At 45.8% G+C, this 24,537-nt stretch overlaps 1 protein-coding gene across 1 annotated transcript in view; it reads right to left on the minus strand.

Annotated features, from left to right (window-relative positions):
• The window catches only part of LOC137538478 (NEDD4-like E3 ubiquitin-protein ligase WWP2), a 209,280-nt gene that overhangs the window by 39,828 nt on the left and 144,915 nt on the right, over positions 1 to 24,537 (minus strand). The gene's annotated exons all lie outside the window — the stretch shown is intronic.

A 24,537-nucleotide genomic window follows, 5' to 3' on the forward strand; every position in this document is an offset into this window, starting at 1 on the left:
CAAGCTCTGTGTGACTCACACACTCTGCTTACTTGAGCCTATCACAAGCTTTTAGCAGCCATGTCTTTTGTTTGTAAACACTGCCTAAAACTGGTAATTACAAGCCAGGATTGCAGCAGGGAGTGGCAGAAACAGCACAGAGGGGCCCAGGAGAACATAATGAATAGAATGGTATGCTTTTAAGAATTTTAGAGTACAGATTCTCTTTAAGTGAGAAGGATATGGAGGCTGCCATATTTATTTCCTTCTAAACAATACCAGTTGCCTGGCAGTCCTGCTGATCCTTTGCCTCTAATAGTTTAATCCATAAACCCTGAACAAGCATGCAGATCAGATGTTTCTGGTAAAAATCTGATTAACTGCATGCATGCTCCAGACACTACTGCAGCCAGAGATCAGCACGACCACCAGGCTGCTGGTATTGTTTAATGGGTAAGAAAAATGGCCGCTTCCATACACCTCTCAGGTTCCCTTTAAATTCAATTACAGAATTCTTATTTAAAGCTGACCTGAACTCAGAACTTCCTCTCTGCTCAAAAAGATAAGCAACAGCATAATAACCTTTAAATAATAAAATTTCTTTGCTTCAGCTGATACAAATCCTGCAATAAATCTGCAGTGTGTCTACTTCCTGCCTTCATGGAAGCAGACATAGGGTTCACATCCTGTGTTTACAAATTGTCTGCTCTGCCGAGGATTGCTACGTTTCCTGAGCTGACACAGCGGGGAGCTGACAGGCTTAACTCTCTAAATACATACAGAGTGCATTTCTCTGTTTTCCTTCTGTCCTGTGCAACAGTTCAGGTCCACTTTAAATCATATGACCAGTTCTCCAAATATTCACTTGTGATGCAGAGACTGCATCTTGTCGTCATCGTTCAGCAGGGATGAAATCTGTCTAATCTCTGCACGTTTCTGAGCGATTTCTCCATTGCTACGCGCACACACAAGGGCACACACACAGGCCTAGGAACTGGCTACCACCCAAGCGGTGGTAGGGATATTAGACTGCAAGCTCTTTCGGGGGCACAGACTGATATGAATGGCTTAATGTTCTCTGTACAGCGCTGCGGGGAAAGCGTCAGTACTATATAACTGAGTAATATAAATAAATACCCCCGTATAGAAGTAACATGCAGACCTGCAGCTTGGTGTGAGATTAATTTAGCTGCGGCAGTCACAAGCCTTGGGCCTGTTATGAGAGCGAGTTACAGGCCTGTCGGGAGGAGGGAGTGGCGACTTATCATATCACACCTACATAAACTTTAAGACGGGAGCAGCTGCCAGGAGAATTTTTTTTCTTTCAGGCCATGGATGTCTATAGAAGTATTAAAGGCACACAGCTCGCACTGTGTCTAAGCTCAGTCTCCGCTTCCTGCCCACATCGCTCTCAGACGCGGCGTGCACAGAGCAAGCCTGTAAGCCAGGCGCTGAGTGCCGAGTCTCACAGGACCGAGCGCAAAACTGGCCGTCGCCCAAACAGAAGCACGGCCATGATGTTATGGCTCCGCCGCAGCGCCTACACAGCTCCGGAGACAGACTCCAGGCTTGTGGAGGACAAACAGCAATCCTTTATAAAGCTGCTGTATGTATTACACTGGTTTTACCAAACATTATTCCATGTTTGGAGCTTTTTCTTATGTATGGTAAACTAATGCCAGAGCTCCCAACTATCGCTTTATCAGAAGGACGGTCCCTCTTTGGCAATCAAATCCCTCTCTGGCCCTCTGCCCCTCTTTCGTCCTTATTTGTCCCTTTCAGAACTCATGCGCAGATCTGTGTAAATATATGTATTTTTTTCCTGAAAAATGTTTTATATTGTCTCTAAACTTTATTCTCATCTTTTCAGGCTACTTTCCCACTAAGACGTTGCGTTAGGTGCTATGTTAAGGTCGCATAACGCGCACCTAACGCAACCCCTTAGTGGGGTTGTAGCTGGACGTTACATTGAGCCGCGTTTAGCGGCTCTTCACACGTCCTGTGATGCGTACTCTTGGACGCATGCGGCATCACGTGGTACCACCGGCCAATCGCCGCACAAAGCGTTGCTCCAGGAAGTAAACACTGCACGTCACACCGTGCAGTGAATATTTATTAGCCATGTGCCTGGCTGAGGAGGAGGAGGGGGAGTCCTCCTCCTCCAATACTACTGAGCATGTGCAAACAGTCTAACGCGGCTTAGCCACGTAGAACGCACAGTATGCAGCACTTTAAAATAACGTGAAGCGTTACAATGTAACGTAACGTGGGCACTGTGAACAGCCCATTGATTTTTCATTACTGTGCGGTGGGCTGCGTTACAGGCTGCACTACCGTGCGCCTGTAACATCCCAATGTGAAAGCAGCCTCAAGGCATAGATTTCTTATGTGTTTATATATATATATATATATATATATATATATATATATATATATATATATACACACACATACATACATATATATATATCCAAGACTTCTCACGGGCTATCCCCCTCCTTTGGAACTCTCTCCCTCAGCTGGTCTGTCATGCTCCGAGCCTGGAAATCTCTAAACGTACTCTGAAAACACTCCCGCTCAGACAAGCCTATGATTTGCTATAGGTGGCACTAAAGTTTCACTGCCTCACCCACTAACCCCTGTGCTTCCTTCCCTATTGTTTCCTTCACACTAACCTCTAGATCAGGGGTCTCAAACTCGCGGCCCGCGGGCCATTTGCGGCCCTCGATACAATATTTTGTGGCCCTCGCCGGCAAAAGCTTCCTTATAGTTCGCTTCAGTGCTCCCAAGTAATCCGCCGCATCCCCGCCGCTAAACGAGGGCTGCAGAGCCCCCAAATCGCCCGGGGGGCAATCCGCCGGCATTTCCTGGAAGAGGCAGAGCTTTCAGCTTCAGCTCTGCCCCTCCTGACGTCAATCGCCGCCTCTCCCCGCCCCTCTCTGTGAAGGAAGAATGAGAGGGGCAGGCAGAGGCGGCGATGCGCCGCGATTGTGAAATTACTTATGCGGCCCAGCCTCATCCTGACTTTGCCTTCTGCGGCCCCCCAGATAAATTGAGTTTGAGACCCCTGCTCTAGATCATGGGACTCCCCTGTCCCCATACTTTTTTGTTCAAGGGCCAGGTCAACATACTTCAGACTGGGGGGCCGGAGTATAAATGAAATTATGTAGAAAAACATAACATTCAGCCTAGGTATTGTAGACATGCAAATTAGGGTGCACATTGTATGAAGCATGAAACTAGGACAATCAAAATAAGCAGGAAATGCATTTTAATTTGAAGATGCATATAATTTGCATTGCTGTACATCACATTGATCACATCTACTGTATTTTTAAAGGACAACTGAAGAGAGAGAGATACTGAAGCTGCCATATGTATTTACTTTTAAGCAATACCAGTCGCCTGGCTGTCCTGCTGTTCCTCTCTGCCTCTAATACTTTTAGCCATATGCCCTGAACAAGCATGCAGCAGATCAGATGTTTCTGATAGTATTGTCAAATCTGACAAGATTAGCTGCATGCTTGTTTTAGGCAGGTGATTCAGACACTACTGCAGCCAAATAGAGCAGTAGGACTGGCAGGCAACTGGTATTGCTTAACAGGAAATAAATATGGCAGCCTCCATATACCTCTCACTTCAGTTGTCCTTTAAGGATGTTTGGCTACCTAGGTTTTGTCCAGCCATGCTTTACATTTAGGTTGCAAAGCTGCCACTGTCCTCCTGAGAACGGTTCCATAGCACTCTGTGTACTGTGTTTATACAGAAGTATCTGCCTGCTGTAATGATTGAACTCTTCACAACTGTACAAAATAGAAAGAAAAGAGGCATCCTTCCATGCTAAGGTGTGTTCGTTAATCGCGGAGTAAAGGGACACTAAGAATACACAGTACGTTCTGCTCTGTAGTACTGCCAATCGGTCATGCAGGAAGATGGGAAACTGGGGATGTTTTGTACACCAAAAGGAACAGTCTGTACTTCACACACCGCAGTGTCGCCACCGTGGCAACGACGTGAAGTGAAATTCCTGGCAAAAATCACAGGTGACCGCAAGATGAAATAGAAAGGTCAATTAATATTAAATTCCAAAATGGTTTGTAAAGCGCGCATAAGTGTTCTTTCTTTATAAAAGGGCAGTAGTCTATCACGCGACCTGCATTCAGCACACGCAGACTGAGCTAACACTTTGAGGCCGGTTTCACACTGCAAACTGGCAGCAGCGATGCGGTGCGGCTGCCTCCGTAGAAGCGCATAGTGCGAAACGGCCGTCAGGCTCTTTTCCCTCTGCACCCACCACCACGCCACAACTATCCACCTCAGGGTATGTGATCCTACCATGTTGTTTTGCATGTATGCATGTTTTTACATGTCGCCTTTACTGAAGTTAATAAATTGTGAATGACAGCAGTGCCGGCGCTTTTCTTCTTCCTTGTTGAAGAAGCCACGTGGTAATGTAGTTATGGACCAGCGTCAGATCGAAGACTTCCGGCGGATGGCACAGCGATGCAGGTAATATGAATGACCCCATTGACTTGCATTAGGCAAGCGGCAAGACGCGTAAAATTTACGCAACGCAACGTCCCAGTGTGAAAGGGCCCCAAAGGTTACATGTTTACCTGGCTTTTAGGTATCACCTCTGTGCCAACCTTTATGACTGCATTTTTTGTACAGATCTGTAAATGCAATGAGGTATGCAGTGGCGTAGCAATAAGGGGTGCAGAGGTTACGACCACACCGGTACCCTTGGACCAGACGGGACCCCCTCAACTGCAGTATTAGCTCTTTATTGGTCCTGTGCTGGTAATAATTACTTCTATAGATGCTTTGAATAGTAGTGATAATTAACAAACTGCTCCCCATCCCCTCCTTTCACCTCTGACACTGCAGCTGTCCTTGGCAGGGTTTGGTGCACTGTATCAATTGTTATGTGTAGAGTGCTTTGGGGCGGATGGGGAGGGGGGGGGGGGATGTAAAACTTGTATCGGGGCCCATAGCTCCTTAGCTACGCCATTGGATGTATGCAACAGCATCCAGAGACCACAGATGGCTGGATATAGCCAAAACTACTTGCCATATCTGAGTACATTGCTGACCACTGCTGTTCTCTCCTGATCTATATGGTGCTGACAAACCACCACTAAAGATGTGCAGACATGCACAATAACTGCCATCCATAGCACACACTCATGATTCAGACGTATCCCTCGGATACAGCCGAGCAACCTGCACTGTTGTTATGGAGAGGGGAGGAGGAATGATGGCACAGTGCACAATAGACAGCTATTAGCGGGGTAAGTGTGTGTGTGTGTGTGTGGGGGGGGGGGGGGGGGAGATGGGCACATTCAGAGAAAGCTCTGCTGGTGGGCAGAAAAGGAGGCGGGAATCACTTGTGTGCTGAGTGTGCTGGCCCTGCAGCGAGGCCTTAAACCTGCAGTGGCCTGAATTGTAAAAAATAGCTTGGTCACTAGGTGGGTGTAAGCCTATGGTCCTGAAGTGGTTAAAGGACCACTATCGTGAATTTATTGGCATTGTAATAATTTCCTAATCAAAATTGGCAGCACTTTTTTCAATAGGAATACTGATTTGTTTAAAATGCCACAATTGCTGTTGTACAAATCACTATAGTAGTAAATAGGCACACAGGCATTCAAGAAAAGTCCACAAGAAGGAATAGGGGTGAACAGAAGATGTAGCAGCAGTGCCACATGCAGCACTAACAGCCACTGATTAGCAGTTGCCACGGTGCCAGCAGCAGTAACAGCCACTGATTAGCAGCTGCCACGGTGCCAGCAGCAGTAACAGCCACTGATTAGCAGCTGCCACGGTGCCAGCAGCAGTAACAGCCACTGATTAGCAGCCGCCACTGTGCCAGCAGCAGTAACAGCCACTGATTAGCAGCCGCCACTGTGCCAGCAGCAGTAACAGCCACTGATTAGCAGCTGCCACTATGCCAGCAGCAGTAACAGCCACTGATTAGCAGCTGCCACTGTGCCAGCAGCAGTAACAGCCACTGATTAGCAGCTGCCACTGTGCCAGCAGCAGTAACAGCCACTGATTAGCAGCTGCCACTGTGCCAGCAGCAGTAACAGCCACTGATTAGCAGCTGCCACTGTGCCAGCAGCAGTAACAGCCACTGATTAGCAGCTGCCACTGTGCCAGCAGCAGTAACAGCCACTGATTAGAAGCTGCCACTGTGCCAGCAGTAACAGCCACTGTGCCAGCAGCAGTAACAGCCACTGATTAGCAGCTGCCACTGTGCCAGCAGCAGTAACAGCCACTGATTAGCAGCTGCCACTGTGCCAGCAGCAGTAACAGCCACTGATTAGCAGCTGCCACGGTGCCAGCAGCAGTAACAGCCACTGATTAGCAGCCGCCACTGTGCCAGCAGCAGTAACAGCCACTGATTAGCAGCTGCCACTGTGCCAACAGCAGTAACAGCCACTGATTAGCAGCTGCCACTATGCCAGCAGCAGTAACAGCCACTGATTAGCAGCTGCCACTGTGCCAGCAGCAGTAACAGCCACTGATTAGCAGCCGTCACTGTGCCAGCAGCAGTAACAGCCACTGATTAGCAGCTGCCACTGTGCCAGCAGCAGTAACAGCCACTGATTAGCAGCTGCTACTATGCCAGCAGCAGTAACAGCCACTGATTAGCAGCTGCCACTGTGCCAGCAGCAGTAACAGCCACTGATTAGCAGCTGCCACTGTGCCAGCAGCAGTAACAGCCACTGATTAGAAGCTGCCACGGTGCCAGCAGTAACAGCCACTGTGCCAGCAGCAGTAACAGCCACTGATTAGCAGCTGCCACTGTGCCAGCAGCAGTAACAGCCACTGTTTAGAAGCTGCCACTGTGCCAGCAGCAGTAACAGCCACTGATTAGAAGCTGCCACTGTGCCAGCAGCAGTAACAGCCACTGATTAGCAGCTGCCACTGTGCCAGCAGCAGTAACAGCCACTGATTAGCAGCTGCCACTGTGCCAGCAGCAGTAACAGCCACTGATTAGCAACTGCCATTATGCCAGCAGCAGTAACAGCCACTGATTAGCAGCTGCCACTGTGCCAGCAGCAGTAACAGCCACTGATTAGCAGCTGCCACTTTGCCAGCAGCAGTAACAGCCACTAATTAGCAGCTGCCACTGTGCAAGCAGCAGTAACAGCCACTGTTTAGAAGCTGCCACTGTGCCAGCAGCAGTAACAGCCACTGATTAGCAGCTGCCACTATGTCAGCAGCAGTAACAGCCACTGATTAGAAGCTGCCACTGTGCCAGCAGCAGTAACAGCCACTGATTAGCAGCTGCCACTGTGCCAGCAGCAGTAACAGCCACTGATTAGCATCTGCCACTATGCCAGCAGCAGTAACAGCCACTGATTAGCATCTGCCACTATGCCAGCAGCAGTAACAGCCACTGATTAGCAGCTGCCACTGTGCCAGCAGCAGTAACAGCCACTGATTAGCAGCTGCCACTGTGCCAGCAGCAGTATCAGCCACTGATTAGCAGCTGCCACTGTGCCAGCAGCAGTGACAGCCACTGATTAGCAGCTGCCACTGTGCCAGCAGCAGTAACAGCCACTGATTAGAAGCTGCCACTGTGCTAACTGCACTTAGTGTACCTAATGGCATTCAGCAAAAATGTTGGTTAATTTCACTAGTTTGGCCCCCTAGCACTCTCAAGAAGGGAGATATGGCCCCTTATTTATTAAAGACTCAGCTAAGCAGCGTTGGGCCAGAATCAGTGACCTGTAGTCTCACCCTTGAGATTGTCAGCTCCAGTCACGGAGCAGAGCAGCGGTGGTAGATAGCGCCCCTCACCTGATTGGCCGCAGGGCATCTGTAGGGGCTAGAGGCTAGCTATAGGGACAGGAGACGAGGGGGACACTGGACAAAGCAAGGGGAACACAGGGCGGACAGAGGCAGACGCACAATGGACAGAAGAGGACACAAAAGGTACAAAAGGGACATCATTTGGGGGGATTGGGGGGAAAAGGTCCATAAGATGCCCCAGCACCATGGATGCACCAGGAATAGCATATTTGTTTTTCCTGATTTTCGTCCACTAAACTAACATGTGTCTTCTGGTCCAGAGCATTTTATCGTCCGAAAAATACGGTAAATCTGAAATCATTTTAGGAGGAGTTCTTCATCTCTTTCCAGCTTGAACAATGGCAACAGGGCTGCAATTCCACATCCACCTTTCGCTCATTTCAGTTTTGGCCGGTCATTTTAGAAACCTGATGATCGTTGAAGGAAGCAACCTTGTGTTTATACAACTTTCTGTACCAAACTCTCTCAAGGGAAACCTGATTAGCCAAGTAAGATTTTCCTGGCTGAGCTGAACTGACTTGTATGACATGAGAGAAGACCACTCGAGGAGGCCCCCCCTCCACCACTACCACTCCTCTCCCTCCCCCTCTGCATGGAAACCGGCCACGCGCCATCTTCATATAGAGGTTTTTCAGAAGAGGTCTCTGGAGTCAGATCATGTGTGTGTCGCCTTCTTGGGTTTTGGAAAAAGCAATGGAAAATGTCATTTCGCTGTACTTTGTGCCAATCAACCAAATTGTATAAACAGATTTTAATATTTAGACATGACGCTACCAAAACACCTCCTGGAAGATGATTGCCTGGCACACCATTGGCTAATTACGGTCTATGATCACCAACTCACAGCAAGAGGGAGGAGATAAGGAGCCACGGTTAAAGAGAAACCGTAACCAAGCATTGAACTTCATCCCAATCAGTAGCTGATACCCCCTTTCCTACGAGAAACCTATTCCTTTTCTCAAACGGATCATCAGGGGACTCTGTATGGCTGATTTTGTGGTGAAACCCCTCCCACAGTGTGATGTCAGCGCCTCACAGCTCTGAGGTACTGACATCACATTGTTTGATCCTTGTTGCATTGTGGGAAATAACAGCTGTTTCCAACTGCCAAAAATGCAAGCAGAATCTCCTTCCAGTGACATCACTTGCCGGCAGTAAAAATATCACCATGTGATAAATGTCTGAATATAAATCAGGGAGGAAAGATTTTACAATGGGCAAACACTGACTAAATCATTTATACATAATTATTGTAAAAAGTAGGCACTTTTTTATGACATTATTTTTACTGGAGTTCCTCCTTTAACTAATGTCCTCAGCGGCTTCTGGGGGAAGAATCAATTCTTATTCTGGAAGTATTCACTGATCACACAACTGATAAATTGCTACTCATTCAGCAACCCTCATCATGGAATGTGCCGCTTCTGTGCACTGTTGGGACAGTGCTCAAGTGGTCAGCAAGGACTCCTACCCTGCATCTCCAGTGTCCAGAATATGACTTCCATCCGGGACACTATCTGTAATGGAGATCAACAGGGTTTCCTTTAGGTGCTGAGGTTTCCTCTCACATCCAAAAATATACTGGAGGGTTAAACTGAACCTGAAATTGATAATAATATACAAAATGGATACTTACCTTAGTAGAAGGAAGCCTCTAGATAGTTCAGAAGCTACCCCCACCCTCCTTATCACCACCGATCCAGTGCTGAGACACTAAGCATATCTGACAAGGGCTTGTCAGATATGGTCTCATGGCCATGCTTCCGTCCGTGCAAGAGCGTGGCCATACTGAGTATGCACTAGTACGCTCCTTCATGGCCTCCTTCTCCCTGCACAAGCGGTTTTGCGCTTCTGCGTAGGTGCGGGCCATACTCACTTATGCAAAGTACAGCCATGCTGCTACAGGGACGAAAACGGGTCCAAGAACGAGACGAGGGTCCTGGGCAACAGTGATGCGATTGAGAATGATATAAGAAACCTCCCATTACTTAGCAATGTATTTATTTCAGGGCTGTGGAGTCGGTACAAAAATCTTCCGACTTCAACTCCGACTCCTCAGTTTATGAAATCACGACTCCGACTCCAACTCCGGGTACCCAAAATGGCTCCAACTCCTCGACTCCAACTCCTTAGTCTAATATTTAACAGGGATGTGGATTTTGTACAAAAGTCAGCCGACTCCAACTCCTCAGTTTATGAAATCACGACTCCAACTCCAACTCCGACTCCACAGCCCTGATTTATTTGTTTTAACGTTTGATCCCTCACAGGTTTGCTTTTAAGGGGAACTCCAAATATCCCTCTACTCACGAGTTATTCTAATTCATTTTTAAATGAAGTGTTTCTTTTGCTTATAACATGTTTTGAAAGGCTGCCTAAAACAACATGCCTGTTTTTGGAACACTGTGCACCATGGAAAGAGTTTAAAGGTACTTCCAGTAGCATTTTTCAGCACCCCATGCCTTTTTCAATAAGCAGCTTCTGTCAGGGGCTGTACGTACGGTGTTAAAAGATAACGCTATTTAAAGTGGTCTGAAAGTCAGCATTTCTACTTTGCTCTAAAATATTCCTCACAGCTTGAAAGCTACTATCCCAGAATTGTTTTTAGCAGAACATCACTGAAATGGTTAAACAAAAGCACTTTGTCCTGCTATTCACCTTCAAATCCACATCTAAAGTGAAGATAACAGTATCTTTGTTTGCATTCCAAATCAACGCATTTGTGTTCATACATGTGTGTAAACACAGTGTAAGGGCCCATTCACACTAGAGCATTTTGCTGGCGATTAAGGCAAATCACTCAAGCGCTAGCGCTTTTTAAAGCACTAGTGTAATAAAACCCTATGGGCCCGTTCTCACTTGGGCGATTTGCATTAATCGCCCGGCGATTAACACAAATCGACAAACGCGTAGCCTGCACAATTTTCAGGCAATTTCCCGGCGATCGCGTTCCAGTGCTATAGAAGCGATAAACGCGATCGTGGAAAAATCGCTGCAGTGTCCAGTGATTATTCCACGTTAAATCACTCCCGCAAAACGATGTCTGTAATCGCCGGTGTTTTGCGCTTTTAAGTGTGAATGAGACCTCACAAGTGGAGAGGAGCTCTCTGCGAAGCTCTCTGTGCTTTGGGCACACACACAGCTCAGAACAGCTCATTAGAAGATGTTAATATATAATAAAAAGCAGTTTGAATAAAATGCAATGGCAGCTTTCAGGGCAAGATAAACTACACTTTGGAAACTTGTAATTTGTGAACAGAATATTACTTATGCATTAAAGCAAATGTGATAACTGTATGAGTAATAAAAAGTAGGAAAACACATTTTTATTGAATGTGATGTCGGAGTTTCAGACCACTTTAACTTGAAGTTGAAAACTCCTCCATACATGTATGATCACCTCTCACCAAACTACAGATGATTCCTAATAAACCCAAGCTAAGATTTCAGGATCATCTAACATCCTCCAGTAATCTCAAGCGCGATCGTGATCACAGTTTGCAGAGGAAAGGGGCTCTAAATCTGCACAGAATGAGCATAAAATCTGCATAAGCACAAAATTATCAGCATCCCATTGACCATCTGCAGTTGATCCTTAAAGGGCCACTATCGCAAAAAAAAAAATAGGCCGTTAAAATCTGACAGAATCAACAGGTTTTAGGCCAGTCCATTTCCTCATGGGGGATTCTCGTGGTTTTCCTTGTTTTCCACAACATTTCCTGAACAGAAGTTTAACTGCCAAAATTGTAATACACCAGCCAGCCTCCCTACTCACTTGCACAGTATTTTGTTGGTTAGTCTTTGCAACTGCTGTTCAGGAAATGCTGTTGAAAACAAAGAAAACCCTGAGAATCCCCCATGAGGAGATGGACTGGCCCAAAATCTGTTGGTTCTGTCAGATTTTAACTGCCTACCTTTTCCGTGATAGTGGTCCTTTAATTTAGGCAAACTGCCCACGGCGATGAAAGGTGCCCAGAAATCACGGCAAATTGCTGGCAGAGCTGGCCAGGCACAACCCAACCTGAGATAACGAGCTGTTCATGATTTACAGGCCAATGACTGCAGCCAGAATGGAGGAGGACATAACGAGACGTTTACAAGCAGCTCGGAATATTGGCCTGTAACCGTGGCACAGATTACACAATGGTAATCCTGTTCGTACGCTGGCTGTATATTATTTTATGGGTACATCGGTACTGGACCGCGAGGCTGCTTTCATAGTCTGCTTCCAAGAAATTTCACACTTCTAACAACAGCAATGCGCATGGAAAAAACCATCCCGCCACACCCAGAGCCACTATTAGCAGCATGCTGGCTTCTGTCCGCTTACACGCTACAAGACAGAGGGGCAGTGTCGCTCATAGCAACGGTGTTCTACCAAAAAAAGGATTACTGTTATTCAGTATTTATATAGCGCTGACCTCTTCTGCAGCGCAGTACAGAGTACATTGTCTTGTCTCTTAATTGTCCTCAGAGGGTCTCACAATCTAATCTCCACCACAGTCATATGTCTATGTTTGTATCATGTAGTGCATGTAACCTAGTCTAGGGTCAATTTTAGGCGGAAGACAATTAAGTTATTTGTATGTTTTTGAGGTATGGGAGGAAACTGGAGCGCCCGGAGGAAACCCACACAGAGATGGGGGCGACGTACAAACTCCATGCAGAGTGCCCTGGCTGGGATTTGAACCAGGGACCCAGCGCTGCAAGGCAAGAATGCTAACCACTACTCCACCGCAAACTTAGCATATGCTTAAAAAAAAAATAGCAAGTTTCTTGAACAATGCAGTAAAGAGCAATGACAGTGCAGCCCTGTTCCTGCTCTGGATGCTGCAAGGGTCCAGGTTTTATCATTGGAAGGACATGTATTTTCTAGTTTAAAATTAGCTGCTCTCTCCCCACTGGTGCAATCCCTTTTCTGCCAATGCGCAAACATACTGCATGCTGCATACTTGGTGCGACTGTATTCTGTCCAATTCAGCTATATTACATTTCCGAGCGCACCGTAGATCAAATAACAAGCGGACAGGTAAAAAAGTGTTCATTGTTCCTGAGTGTTCTGGAATAGGAACATAGGCATGACTAATAATAACCAATCCGCTTTTAGTTCTCCATACTCAGATGAGTGTAGAGGATTTCCTATTGGTCCTTATGAGTCACTACACATTGCAAATAAAACTGTGCTTGTACTGCCCAAAGGCGCAAATAACATGGACATTTAATAATCAAAACATAGTATATAAAAACAGAATTATATGCAGTCCGAAACAAGTGGTGACATTAAAAAAGAAACACATAGACAGGTATGAAATTTTTTTTTGCTTTGGTAACAAAAAAGGTTAAAGAGGAACTGTTGCAAAAATCTTAAAACACATACAAATAAGAAGTACATTTCTCCCAGAGTAAAATGACCCATAAATTACTTTTCTCCCATGTTGCTGTCACTCACAGTAGGTAGTAGAAATCTGACATTACCGACAGATTTTGGACTAGCCCATCTTCTCATAGGGGGGTTCTCAGGGTTTTCTTTATTTTTAAAAGCACTTAGTGAATGGCAGTTGCTCCGTCCAACTGCCAAAATAGTGTGCAGGGAGGCTGGGCAGCATCTTTGTATAAATCTTTATCAGGGAGTGTCTTTATGAAAAATAAAGGCCATGCTGAGAATCCCCTATGGAGAGATGGACTAGCCCAAGACCTGTCGGTAATGTCAGATTTCTACTACCTACTGTAGGTGACAGCAACATAGGAGAAAAGTAGTGTATGGCTCATTTTTCTCTGGGAGAAATGTACTTCTTACATCGACGTCGATCGCCCGCGGGTAGGGAGCGCGTCGCTAGCGGCGGCCGATCCGATCAGGTATACATTACCTGACGCTGGCTCCCGGGCATCTTCTCCGTGCTGCACCGCTCTGTTCTTGCTTCCATCCCAGCGTACATTAACTACCTGTATCACTCCAGTGACCAGGAAGTTCATATAGAGGGCGCTCTAGTTGAACTTCCTAGTCACGGAGTGACACAGTGTACGCTGGGATGCGGTGCCGGATGCTGGGATGTGGTGCAGCGTGGAGAAGAGGACCCGGAGCCAGCTTCAGGTAATGTATACGGGGGGGGGGGGGGGGGGGGACAGGCGGCAGGAGCAGCTCAACAGATTGTGATCGGTTTCAGGCTGAAATCGGTTCACAATCTGTTTGCAGTAAAGGCAGCCTTACGATCCCTCTCTGATCAGATTCGATCAGATAGGGATCTGTCAGTTGGTCGATCTAATGGCAAATCGACCAGTGTATGGCTACCTTAACCAAAGACTGAACTTCATCCCAATCAGTAGCGGACAACCCCTTCCCCATAGATTATCTGGGGGGTCTGTATGGCTGATATTGTGGTGAAACCCCTCCCACAATAAGATGTCAGGCCCATGGTCCTGACAGTTTGCTGTCTGTGAACCTTGTTGCATTGTGGGAAATAACAGATGTTTCCAACTGCCAAGCAACCAGTATCTTCCTCTGTGCATTTTATATCTAAAAAAACAACAACCACCTTTTAGCCTATCGCAATGTTAGTGGGTGTGGTCATAAATAATGGCAGTTGGTGCTGCTGCTTTTTTCCCCTTGTCTGCCAGTAGTAAAGGTGATGACCTGCAGGCTCATTGTGGCTCAAACAAGAACAACAAATTACATGGTGAATATCAATCATTTCTTGATCTCTTTTCTATTTTTAAAATTCTCACTTTGCAATGTATTGATTTATATAAAATATATAAAAAAAAATTAAAAAATAAATTAAAAAGCAAACTTTCCTAACAGCACTGGGTGGGGTTGATGATATCCCCTGCAAAACGGCCTGTAGGACTACATTTCCCATGATCCCTAGCAGTGACTGTTAGGCGCTAACACCATTCTGATATCCCTCTGAAGCTCTGCTGGTCATGAGGTAACAACATCACAGTAAACAACTCCTGTTGTCATCCCAACACAGAAAGTGCCGCAATGTTGAAATTTGCAGAAGCTTCAAGATATAACAGACAAACGTATAGTAATATCTTCATCTAATTTTTCACAAATGAGTACAACGTGTATTTGTTGTATGGCTAACCCAGAGTTCCCCTGTAATATTTACGATTAGACAAGACAAGATAAATAATGCTTATATTGCACTTTTCTCCTTGCGGACTGAAAGCACCAGCGCTGCAGCAACTGGGGAGCGCTCATTTGGCAGTAGCAGTGTTAGGGAGTCTTGCCCAAGGACTCCACACTGAATAGGTGCTGGTTTACTGAACAGGAAGAGCTGAGATTCGAAACCCAGGTCTCCTGTGTCAGAGGCAAAGTCCTTGGGCCAGGTTTATCAAAGCATTGCCAACAGTTTTTTCTTCTTAAACAGTTCTAACCAGCAGGGGAACTGTTCTGCATGATAATAAGAGACTTCTTAAACCCTACGTAATAGTGGCAATTGAAAGCAGCAGGCTATGACTGAGAAATTCAGCAGGGGGGGAGAATCCCTTCACAAATCATGCCTAGCCTGCACTGCTGCACAAGCTGTAGAACTGCTGTTAAGCACTTCTTAAAGGGAACCAGAGACGTTGGGGGAAAGGTTTTATACATACCTGGGGCTTCCTCCAGCTCCATAAGCCTGGATCGCTCCCACGCCGCCGTCCTCTGCTGCCTGGATCCGCCGGTACCGGGTCCCGTCATTGCCGCGAGTCGGCCAGTCATCACAGGGGCTCCCTCCATATACCTACGCGTGCGGCTGCATACTGCGCAGCCGCATGCGTAAGGGTATGGCGAGAGAGCCCCTGTGATGCGGACATTTGGCCGCATCCGCCGGAAGTGCCAGGGCCCGGTAAGGGCGATACAGGAAGCGGAGGATTGAGGCGTGGGAGCGATCCGTGCTTATGGGGCTGGAGGAAGCCCCAGGTATGTATAAAACCTTTTGCTATTTTTCCCTATCCTTCCTCTCTGGTTCCCTTTAATCTGTGACAGTTTAGGGATGGATTTGCACTGTAGCCCAGCTCTAGAAATCCACCCTAAACTGCCGCTATTACGTAGTACTGTCGGTAATGCTTTGATAAATCTGGCCCACAGTATTTTGAACTTTCAGACATTCTACCTCATTTCTCACCTCTTACTTATTCTATCCATCCAATCGGTTCCGCTGTCAGACAATTATTTGCCAGCTCCAATGTATATTTTTGTGTACAGATTTATAATAAAACTAATGATTTAATCATTCCAGTTTTGTCCTTGTCACCTGATTATTCTGATCCATGCTAGAACTCTCGATAATTTTACAGATTGTACATACAATCAAGATTGTATCATGTATTGGCACACTAGCCAATCTTAAATGTTTATTGTGCTCACAGTGGATTCGCCTCCAGAAGTCTCTAGTGGATGAGACCTGTATGGCAACTGTGGCATAGTACGATGGGATTGGTGGGTGTTTACCACATTGGTTTGTCACCATCAGGGCTGTGGAGTCGGAGTTGAAGAGACGGAGCAAATTCTGGGTACTCGAAGTCGGTGGTTTCAATAAACTGAGCAGTTGGATGATTTTTGAACCAAATTCATAGTCTTTGTAAAAATTAGACTAAGGCGTTGGAGTTGAGGGAGTTTTGGGTACCTGGAGTCAGATGTTTCATAAACTGAAGAGTCAGAGTCTGAGTATTTTTGTACTGACTCCACAGCCCTGGTCACCATGACACCATCCAGCCACACCTAAGGTCTAATAGCTATAGGCTCTCCATGGCAGACAGTTCTGGGTGGAAATAACTTGGAAGAATATGCTTGACCTCCAAAATAAATGAGCCGATTTCAGAGATGCTTGGGAGTACCGCTCTTCGCTCTTCACAAACATAAACCTGGACATGTGGGTGACAGAAATAAATGATTTCTAGAACGATCTTCTCCTTTTATGGTCAGCACCATTTCCACAGGAGCAACAACGGGCCCACTAATGTCCATAAAGTAAATGCAGAAGAGAACCTTTTTTTGTGTACACGAGAGCAGGTGCGGGCTGATAGAGGGCCAAGAAGTAAACATTTACGTCTACCACAGCTGTGCCTCAGGGTCCTACTTAAAAATTCAACAGACAGGGGCGGGATGTTTCTACAGAACTACACACTGCTGGCAGGAGGGAGCATTCTTGGGCTGTGTCATTACCTTTATCAACTTTCTGCACAACAAACCTACAGCTGGAATTATACACTAAGGCACCAGCTCAGTAACTAACCCCTACTCTGATTGGATGGTTGCCTATGAGATGTAGCGCACTGAAAATCCTCCCATAATCCTCTGTTCCAAATGATATTTCAGAGCAAAAAATACACTGCGTATAAACCAGTGTAGAGTGAGCAGCACATACATTGCGTACCAATCAGGGCAGAGTGAGCAGCACATGCAATGCATACAAATCAGGGCAGAGAGAGCAGCACATACATTGCACACCAATCAGGGCAGAGTGAGCAGCACATACATTGCGTACCAATCAGGGCAGAGTGAGCAGCACATACATTGCGTACCAATCAGGGCAGAGTGAGCAGCACATACATTGCACACCAAGGAGGGCAGAGAGAGCAGCACACACACTTCGCACCAATAAGGGCACAGAGAGCAGCACATGCATTGCGCACCAATCAGTTTAGAGAGAGCAGCACATGCATTGTACACCAATCAGGGCAGAGAAAGCAGCACATACATTGCATACAAATCCGGGCAGAGAGAGCAGCACATACATTGCACACCAAGGAGGGCAGAGAAAGCAGCACATACATTGCGCACCAATCAGGGCAGAGAGAGCAGCACATACATTGCGCACCAATCAGGGCAGAGAGAGCAGCACATACATTGCACACCAATCAGGGCAGAGAGAGCAGCACATACATTGCACACCAATCAGGGCGGAGAGAGCAGCACATACATTGCGCACCAATCAGGGCAGAGAGAGCAGCACATACATTGCACACCAATCAGGGCAGAGAAAGCAGCACATGCATTGCATACAAATCAGGGCAGAGAGAGCAGCACATACATTGCACACCAATCAGGGCAGAGAGAGCAGCACATACATTGCACACCAATCAGGGCAGAGAGAGCAGCACATACATTGCACACCAATCAGGGCAGAGAGAGCAGCACATACATTGCACACCAATCAGGGCAGAGAGAGCAGCACATACATTGCACACCAATCAGGGCAGAGAGAGCAGCACATACATTGCACACCAATCAGGGCAGAGAGAGCAGCACATACATTGCACACCAATCAGGGCAGAGAGAGCAGCACATACATTGCACACCAATCAGGGCAGAGAAAGCAGCACATACATTGCACACCAATCAGGGCAGAGAGAGCAGCACATGCATTGCATACAAATCAGGGCAGAGAGAGCAGCACATACATTGCACACCAATCAGGGCAGAGAGAGCAGCACATACATTGCACACCAATCAGGGCAGAGAGAGCAGCACATGCATTGCATACAAATCAGGGCAGAGAGAGCAGCACATACATTGCACACCAAGGAGGGCAGAGAAAGCAGCACATACATTGCGCACCAATCAGGGCAGAGAGAGCAGCACATACATTGCACACCAATCAGGGCAGAGAGAGCAGCACATACATTGCACACCAATCAGGGCAGAGAGAGCAGCACATACATTGCACACCAATCAGGGCAGAGAGAGCAGCACATACATTGCACACCAATCAGGGCAGAGAGAGCAGCACATACATTGCACACCAATCAGGGCAGAGAGAGCAGCACATATATTGCATACAAATCAGGGCAGAGAGAGCAGCACATACATTGCACACCAATCAGGGCAGAGAAAGCAGCACATGCATTGCATACAAATCAGGGCAGAGAGAGCAGCACATACATTGCACACCAATCAGGGTAGAGAGAGCAGCACATACATTGCACACCAATCAGGGCAGAGAAAGCAGCACATGTATTGCATACAAATCAGGGCAGAGAGAGCAGCACAAGATATATTGCGCACCAATCAGGGCAGAGAGCGCAGCACATACATTGCGCACCAATCAGCACAGAGAGTGCAGCATATACAGTACATTGCACACCAATCAGTGTAGAGAGAGCAGCACATACATTGCGCACCAATCAGCACAGAGAGTGCAGCATATACAGTACATTGCACACCAATCAGTGTAGAGAGAGCAGCACATACATTGCGTACCAATCAGGACAGAGAGAGCTGCACAAGATGTATTGCGCACCAATCAGGGCAGAGAGAGCAGCACATGCATTGCGCACCAATCTCTGCAGATAGAGCAGTACATACACTGCATACCAATCAGGGCATGAACCTACAGCACAGTGATTCACGACAAGGAAACAAACAGGAAAGATATATAATTTCAGTACATATATTCTTAATATCGAAATATAAGAAAACGCAATTCCATTCTATATGGCTAAACTGGGAGTTACACAAACCAAACTAATAGAAACTATCGCCCACTGGATCTCCCCAGGTAGCACCCTGGACACGTACGCCCACCTCAGGACACGGAATCCCACCCCGGACTGCATACACCCAGCAGCGTCTGATCAACTTCAGGGTGTAACTATCCCCAAAACGTCTTCTGGATTCAAACACATTTACCCAGAATGAAAGTGTTATTATTATTAATTAGTATTTATATAGCGCCATCATATTCCGCAGCGCTGTACAGAATTTATTGTCCTTTCACTAACTGTCCCTCAGAGGGGCTCACAATCTAATCCCTACAATAGTCATATGTCTATGTATGTATCGCAGTCTAGGGCCAATTTAGGGGGAAGCCAATTCACTTGACTATGTTTTTGGGATATGGGAGGAAACTGGGGTGCCTGGAGGAAACCCACACAGACACGGGGAAAACATACAAACTTGCAGATGTTGATCTGGCTGGGATTCGAACCGGGGACCCAGCGCTGCAAGGCGAGAACGCTAACCACTACGCCACCGTGCTGCCCTTAGTTTTCACTTTTCGGTCAATTGGCAGAGCCCACATAAAACAGAAGATCCTCAGAAGTTGCTCCACTCTGTCAGTCCCACTGGCCATTGATTGTCCATTCAATAGTGAATCCAGATCAAGCTTCTCTTACCTACAAAGTCCCCTTCAATGTGGCTCCCCCATTCACCAATACACTCATGTCTAGACACCACCCTATCACAGCCTGCACTCTGCTAATAATCTTCTGCCCCAGTCCAACCTCTTCCCATTTCAACATACAAGACTTCTCACATCTTTCATCTCGTCTGGAACTCCCTCCTTAAATCGTGTACACTCTCCAGGCTCCAATCTTCAAATGCAACCGAAGGCATCAGGCACAAACAGCTCTGAGAGCTAATCCATTACAGCTGGATACTGACCTATCGTCACCCATTACTCCCATAGACTGTGAGCTGGTAAGAGCACGACTCTCTCAACTATCTTAACATTGCGGTATTTACCAAATTTCCAGCTGCGCTATAAAGCTGTGTGTGATACAAATTACACTTCTTTGTCCATGAAAGATGGGAGGGTTATGCAAATCAATGATAATAACAATTCACTAAAAGGAGACCCTTTGTTTCCAACATTACATGGACAATTAAGCTAAAATTAGGCATTTGACCATCAATTACCATCCAGAAAAAAAGACAATCTTATATCCTCAGAACCTCCACTTTAAAGGTTCAGTCCAGCTCATTAGAGAAAAGCAGAGATAGTTTTTACAGTGCCCGGAAGAACACAGACAAAAGTGGAAACATCTCAGCTAATAAATTAACACCTCCTAGCTCTATGGAGACTAAATACAGAAGCACTGCATGCCAGAGTCCAGTGCAGTGAAAATCTACAGCCCTAACACAACACACCCAACTTTTTACGATACTCTGCTCTGGGCTGGAAGTTCATAAAGATAGGACACTCCTCCCTATCATTACTTTTGCTATTGAGGTCCTACCAAAACTACACTTATGTTGCTTTTTTAACACACAATAATAAGATTTAATATCGCAAGGCAGTACTTGGGCTGTGAGGCTAGAACAGCCACCAAAATGTAAGGTCTACTACCCTCAATAAGTAATATCTCTCTAGAATAGAAAATTGTCATCATTAGAACTTTGCACCACATCGAGACCTTCTAAAGCATGTAAGTTTTACTAAGGTGTAATCTAGTGGTCAACAAATTAACACAGAATTCAAACGCCAGTCTGCCTAGGAGAGCCAGTAGAAATGTTTTAAGCGCGAGTTGCACACTGACAACAATCACAGAAAAACTTAAGAAGTGGGATCCGCCTGTAGCTCTTAAAGGATAACCGAGGTGACATGAGACATAATTTGATAGACATGTGTAGGTATAGTGCCGAGCACATGTATAACTAGGCCGTGCTCCCTTTTTTTTTTCTCTGACTCAAAGTGTTAAACATCAGGTATGCAAGTGACTGTTTCTGTCCGGGTTGGGAACGGGTCGGACTGAGTCTGACTATAGCATAACCATCACTGGTAAGTAATTACAGCCATAAAGTACTTTCCTGTCAGTAAATGGCTTCCTGGAGCAGGAAATAGATAAAAAGGTCAATAATTCATAGATTTGACCTCTAGCACACTTCAATGAAGGTGTCATTGAGCAGAGACAATGAAACAGTAAAAACTAAATTTAAATATAAAATAAAACTGTGAGATATCTAAAAAAGTCATTTTTAGAAGAAGGAGGATAGATACAATTGTTTTTCTCATCGGTTTATTTTCACCTCGGATGTCCTTTAAATCACTTTGGCTACCTGGCTCCCGGGGTCTATCTGACCGCAAGTCAAACCTATGAAACTACCAACCTTAAAATATCAGCGTTTGATATAAGCATTATCTATACTTTAATGAATATGCATGTCTAAAAGTGAAATGTATTAACTATGTATGTATTTATGTACTTGTGTTGTTGGATCTTTCTACTCTTCAAGGCATGAACTAAGTATGTATGGATTACACATTGCTATCCATACTGCACTCTGAATAGCGCTGCAGAAGATGATTGTGCTATATAAAATAATAAGAATAATAGTAGTAAAAGGCATTCACAAATACACATTACCTGGAATAAAACAAGCCAGCCGTGAGTCATCTTCTCTATGGGAGTGACAAAGATACAACAGTAGCACTCAGAGCTGAAAGACCTACATATACTGCAAAACAAACCACCCCCTCCCTGGGGCTAGACCTACAGATGCCACGCCAAGCCACTTTCTGTTGCATCTGAAGCCATACCCTGAAGTTACCAGACCGACCTCTGGGATCTCAGAACAATTCACTCCCTTCCAACAACCAAACCGACCTCTGAGAACTCGGGACAATTCACTCCCTTCGAACAAATAGATGGACCTCTGAGAACTCAGGACAATCCACTCCCTTCCAACAACCAAACCGACCTCTGAGAACTCGGGACAATTCACTCCCTTCCAACAAACAACCAAACCGACCTCTGAGAACTCGGGACAATTCATTCCCTTCGAACAACCAAACCCACCTCTGAGAACTCGGGACAATTCACTCCCTTCGTACAAATAGACGGACCTCTGAGAACTCAGGACATTACACTCCCTTCCAACAACCAAACCGACCTCTGAGAACTCAGGACAATTCACTCCCCTGCAACTACCAGACCAACCTCTGCAAACTCAGATCAATTCACTTCCCCCAATAACCAAACCGACCTCAGAGAACTTGGGACATTTCACTCCCCTCCAACAATTAGACCAACCTCTGAGAACTCAGGACAATTCACTCCCCTGAAACTATGAGGCCGACCTCTGAGAACTCAGATCAATTCACTCATCCCCCCAATAATTAAACCAACCTCTGACAACTCAGGACAATTTACTTCATTCCAGCAACCAAAAAGACCGCTGAGAACTCAGGACAATTTACTCTTCAGGAACAACCAGACCAACCCCTGACGACTTACTCCCCTCTTCAACTACCAAGCCAAACTGAGAACTCAGGACAATTCACTTCCCTCCAACAAACAAACCGACCTCTGAGAACGCAGGAGAAATCACTTCCCTCCAACAACCAAACCAACCTCTAACAACTCAGAACAATCTACTCCCCTCCAACAACCAAATCGACATCTAACAACTCAGGACAACTTATTCCCCTCCAATAACCAAACCGACCTCTGAGAACTCAGACAATTTACGTCCCTACAACAACCAAACCGACCTCTGAGTACTCAGGACAATTCACTCCCCTGCTACTACCAGTCCAACCTCTGCAAACTCAGGACAATGTACTCCCCCCTCCAACAACCAAACCGACCTCTGAGAACTCAGGACAATTCACTCCCTCCAATAATCATACTGACCTCTGAGATCTCAGAATAATGTACTCCCCTCCAACAACCAAACCGACCTCTGAGAACTCAGGACAATTCACTACCCTGCTACTACCAGTCCAACCTCCACAAACTCAGAACAATGTACTCCCCTCCAACAACCAAACCGACCTCTGAGTACTCAGGACAATTGACTCCCCTCCAATAATCAAACCGACCTCTGAGATCTCAAAATAATGAACTTCCCTCCAACAACCAAACCGACCTCTGAGAACTCAGGACAATGTACTCCTCTGCATTTGAGAGATTAGCAAAGAAACAGACAGCTTGCTTCACAGATCCAGAAGTAATAATGTTATCTATGAAAAAAATAGATCAACCTGGTTCTTCTCAGAAGTAATAAAAAACACCTTCCTGGTGTACTTATTTTAAGCCGAATAAAACAGGAGATAAGTATCCCGTTTTCTGTAATCTCATCGTAGATTATAAGCAAGGGAAAATAGATATTCAAGACATGGTGAATAACATTTATATCACACTTTTCTCCTGGTGGACTCAAAGCCCCAGAGCTGCAGCCACTAGAACGCACTCTATAGGCAGTAGCAGTGTTAGAGTCTTGCCCAAGGGCTCCTTACTGAATAGGTGCTATGTTACTGAAATGGAAGAGCCAAGATTGAAGCTCTGGACTCCTGTGTCAGAGGCAGAAGCCTTAACCAGTACACCACCCAGCGATACAACAACTGTGATATCTGAATTGGTTAATATTTAATTGATGAGTTCTCCTTTAACAATTTGCCTCTAATGCATGATACATTTTGTTTTGTTTTTTTATTTTGTTACATAAAAAGTATATAAAAATAGTGCAAATTATAAGCTGCTCCAGGTTATTTAAAGCTTCTTATTACTGTGTTTTTTTGCTTTGCACTTTTTGTTGTATGGCTGAAAATGAGTAAAGGAAACAAGATTCAATAAAGCGGGGTTTTTTTTACTAGCTTGTTTTCATTTGATATACCGGTACCCAATCAGATTCTGGAAAATGCCCGTTTTTAAAAACTCCCTTGAGCCTGATTGGTTGTCTCTAAACTATCAGGCCCGGGGAGAAAAAAACGTTTCATGCCTCGGGTCTCTCAAAGTCAAAGATTACGAAAACAAAAATTGGGAATTCGGGATCCAGTCAGTCCATCCTCATAACCATCCGACAGAAAGATACCCAGGCCACGGCTGTGCTTTGATGTCCGGCTACCCAGCTCTTTAAGTTAGGAGTATTATACCCAACATCCAAAAATGGCATCAGTGTCATGAACGAGAAACGAGAATCTCACATAAGCATTGATGCTCCCCCCACACACATACCGAATTGTACCCAGAAAAAAAAAAGAAGCCACCAATGAAGTTTGTACAAGAACACTGGAGTCGTTACATTTG

This window comes from Hyperolius riggenbachi, chromosome 11 (assembly GCF_040937935.1).
Source record: "Hyperolius riggenbachi isolate aHypRig1 chromosome 11, aHypRig1.pri, whole genome shotgun sequence".
NCBI classification, from domain to species: domain Eukaryota; kingdom Metazoa; phylum Chordata; class Amphibia; order Anura; family Hyperoliidae; genus Hyperolius; species Hyperolius riggenbachi.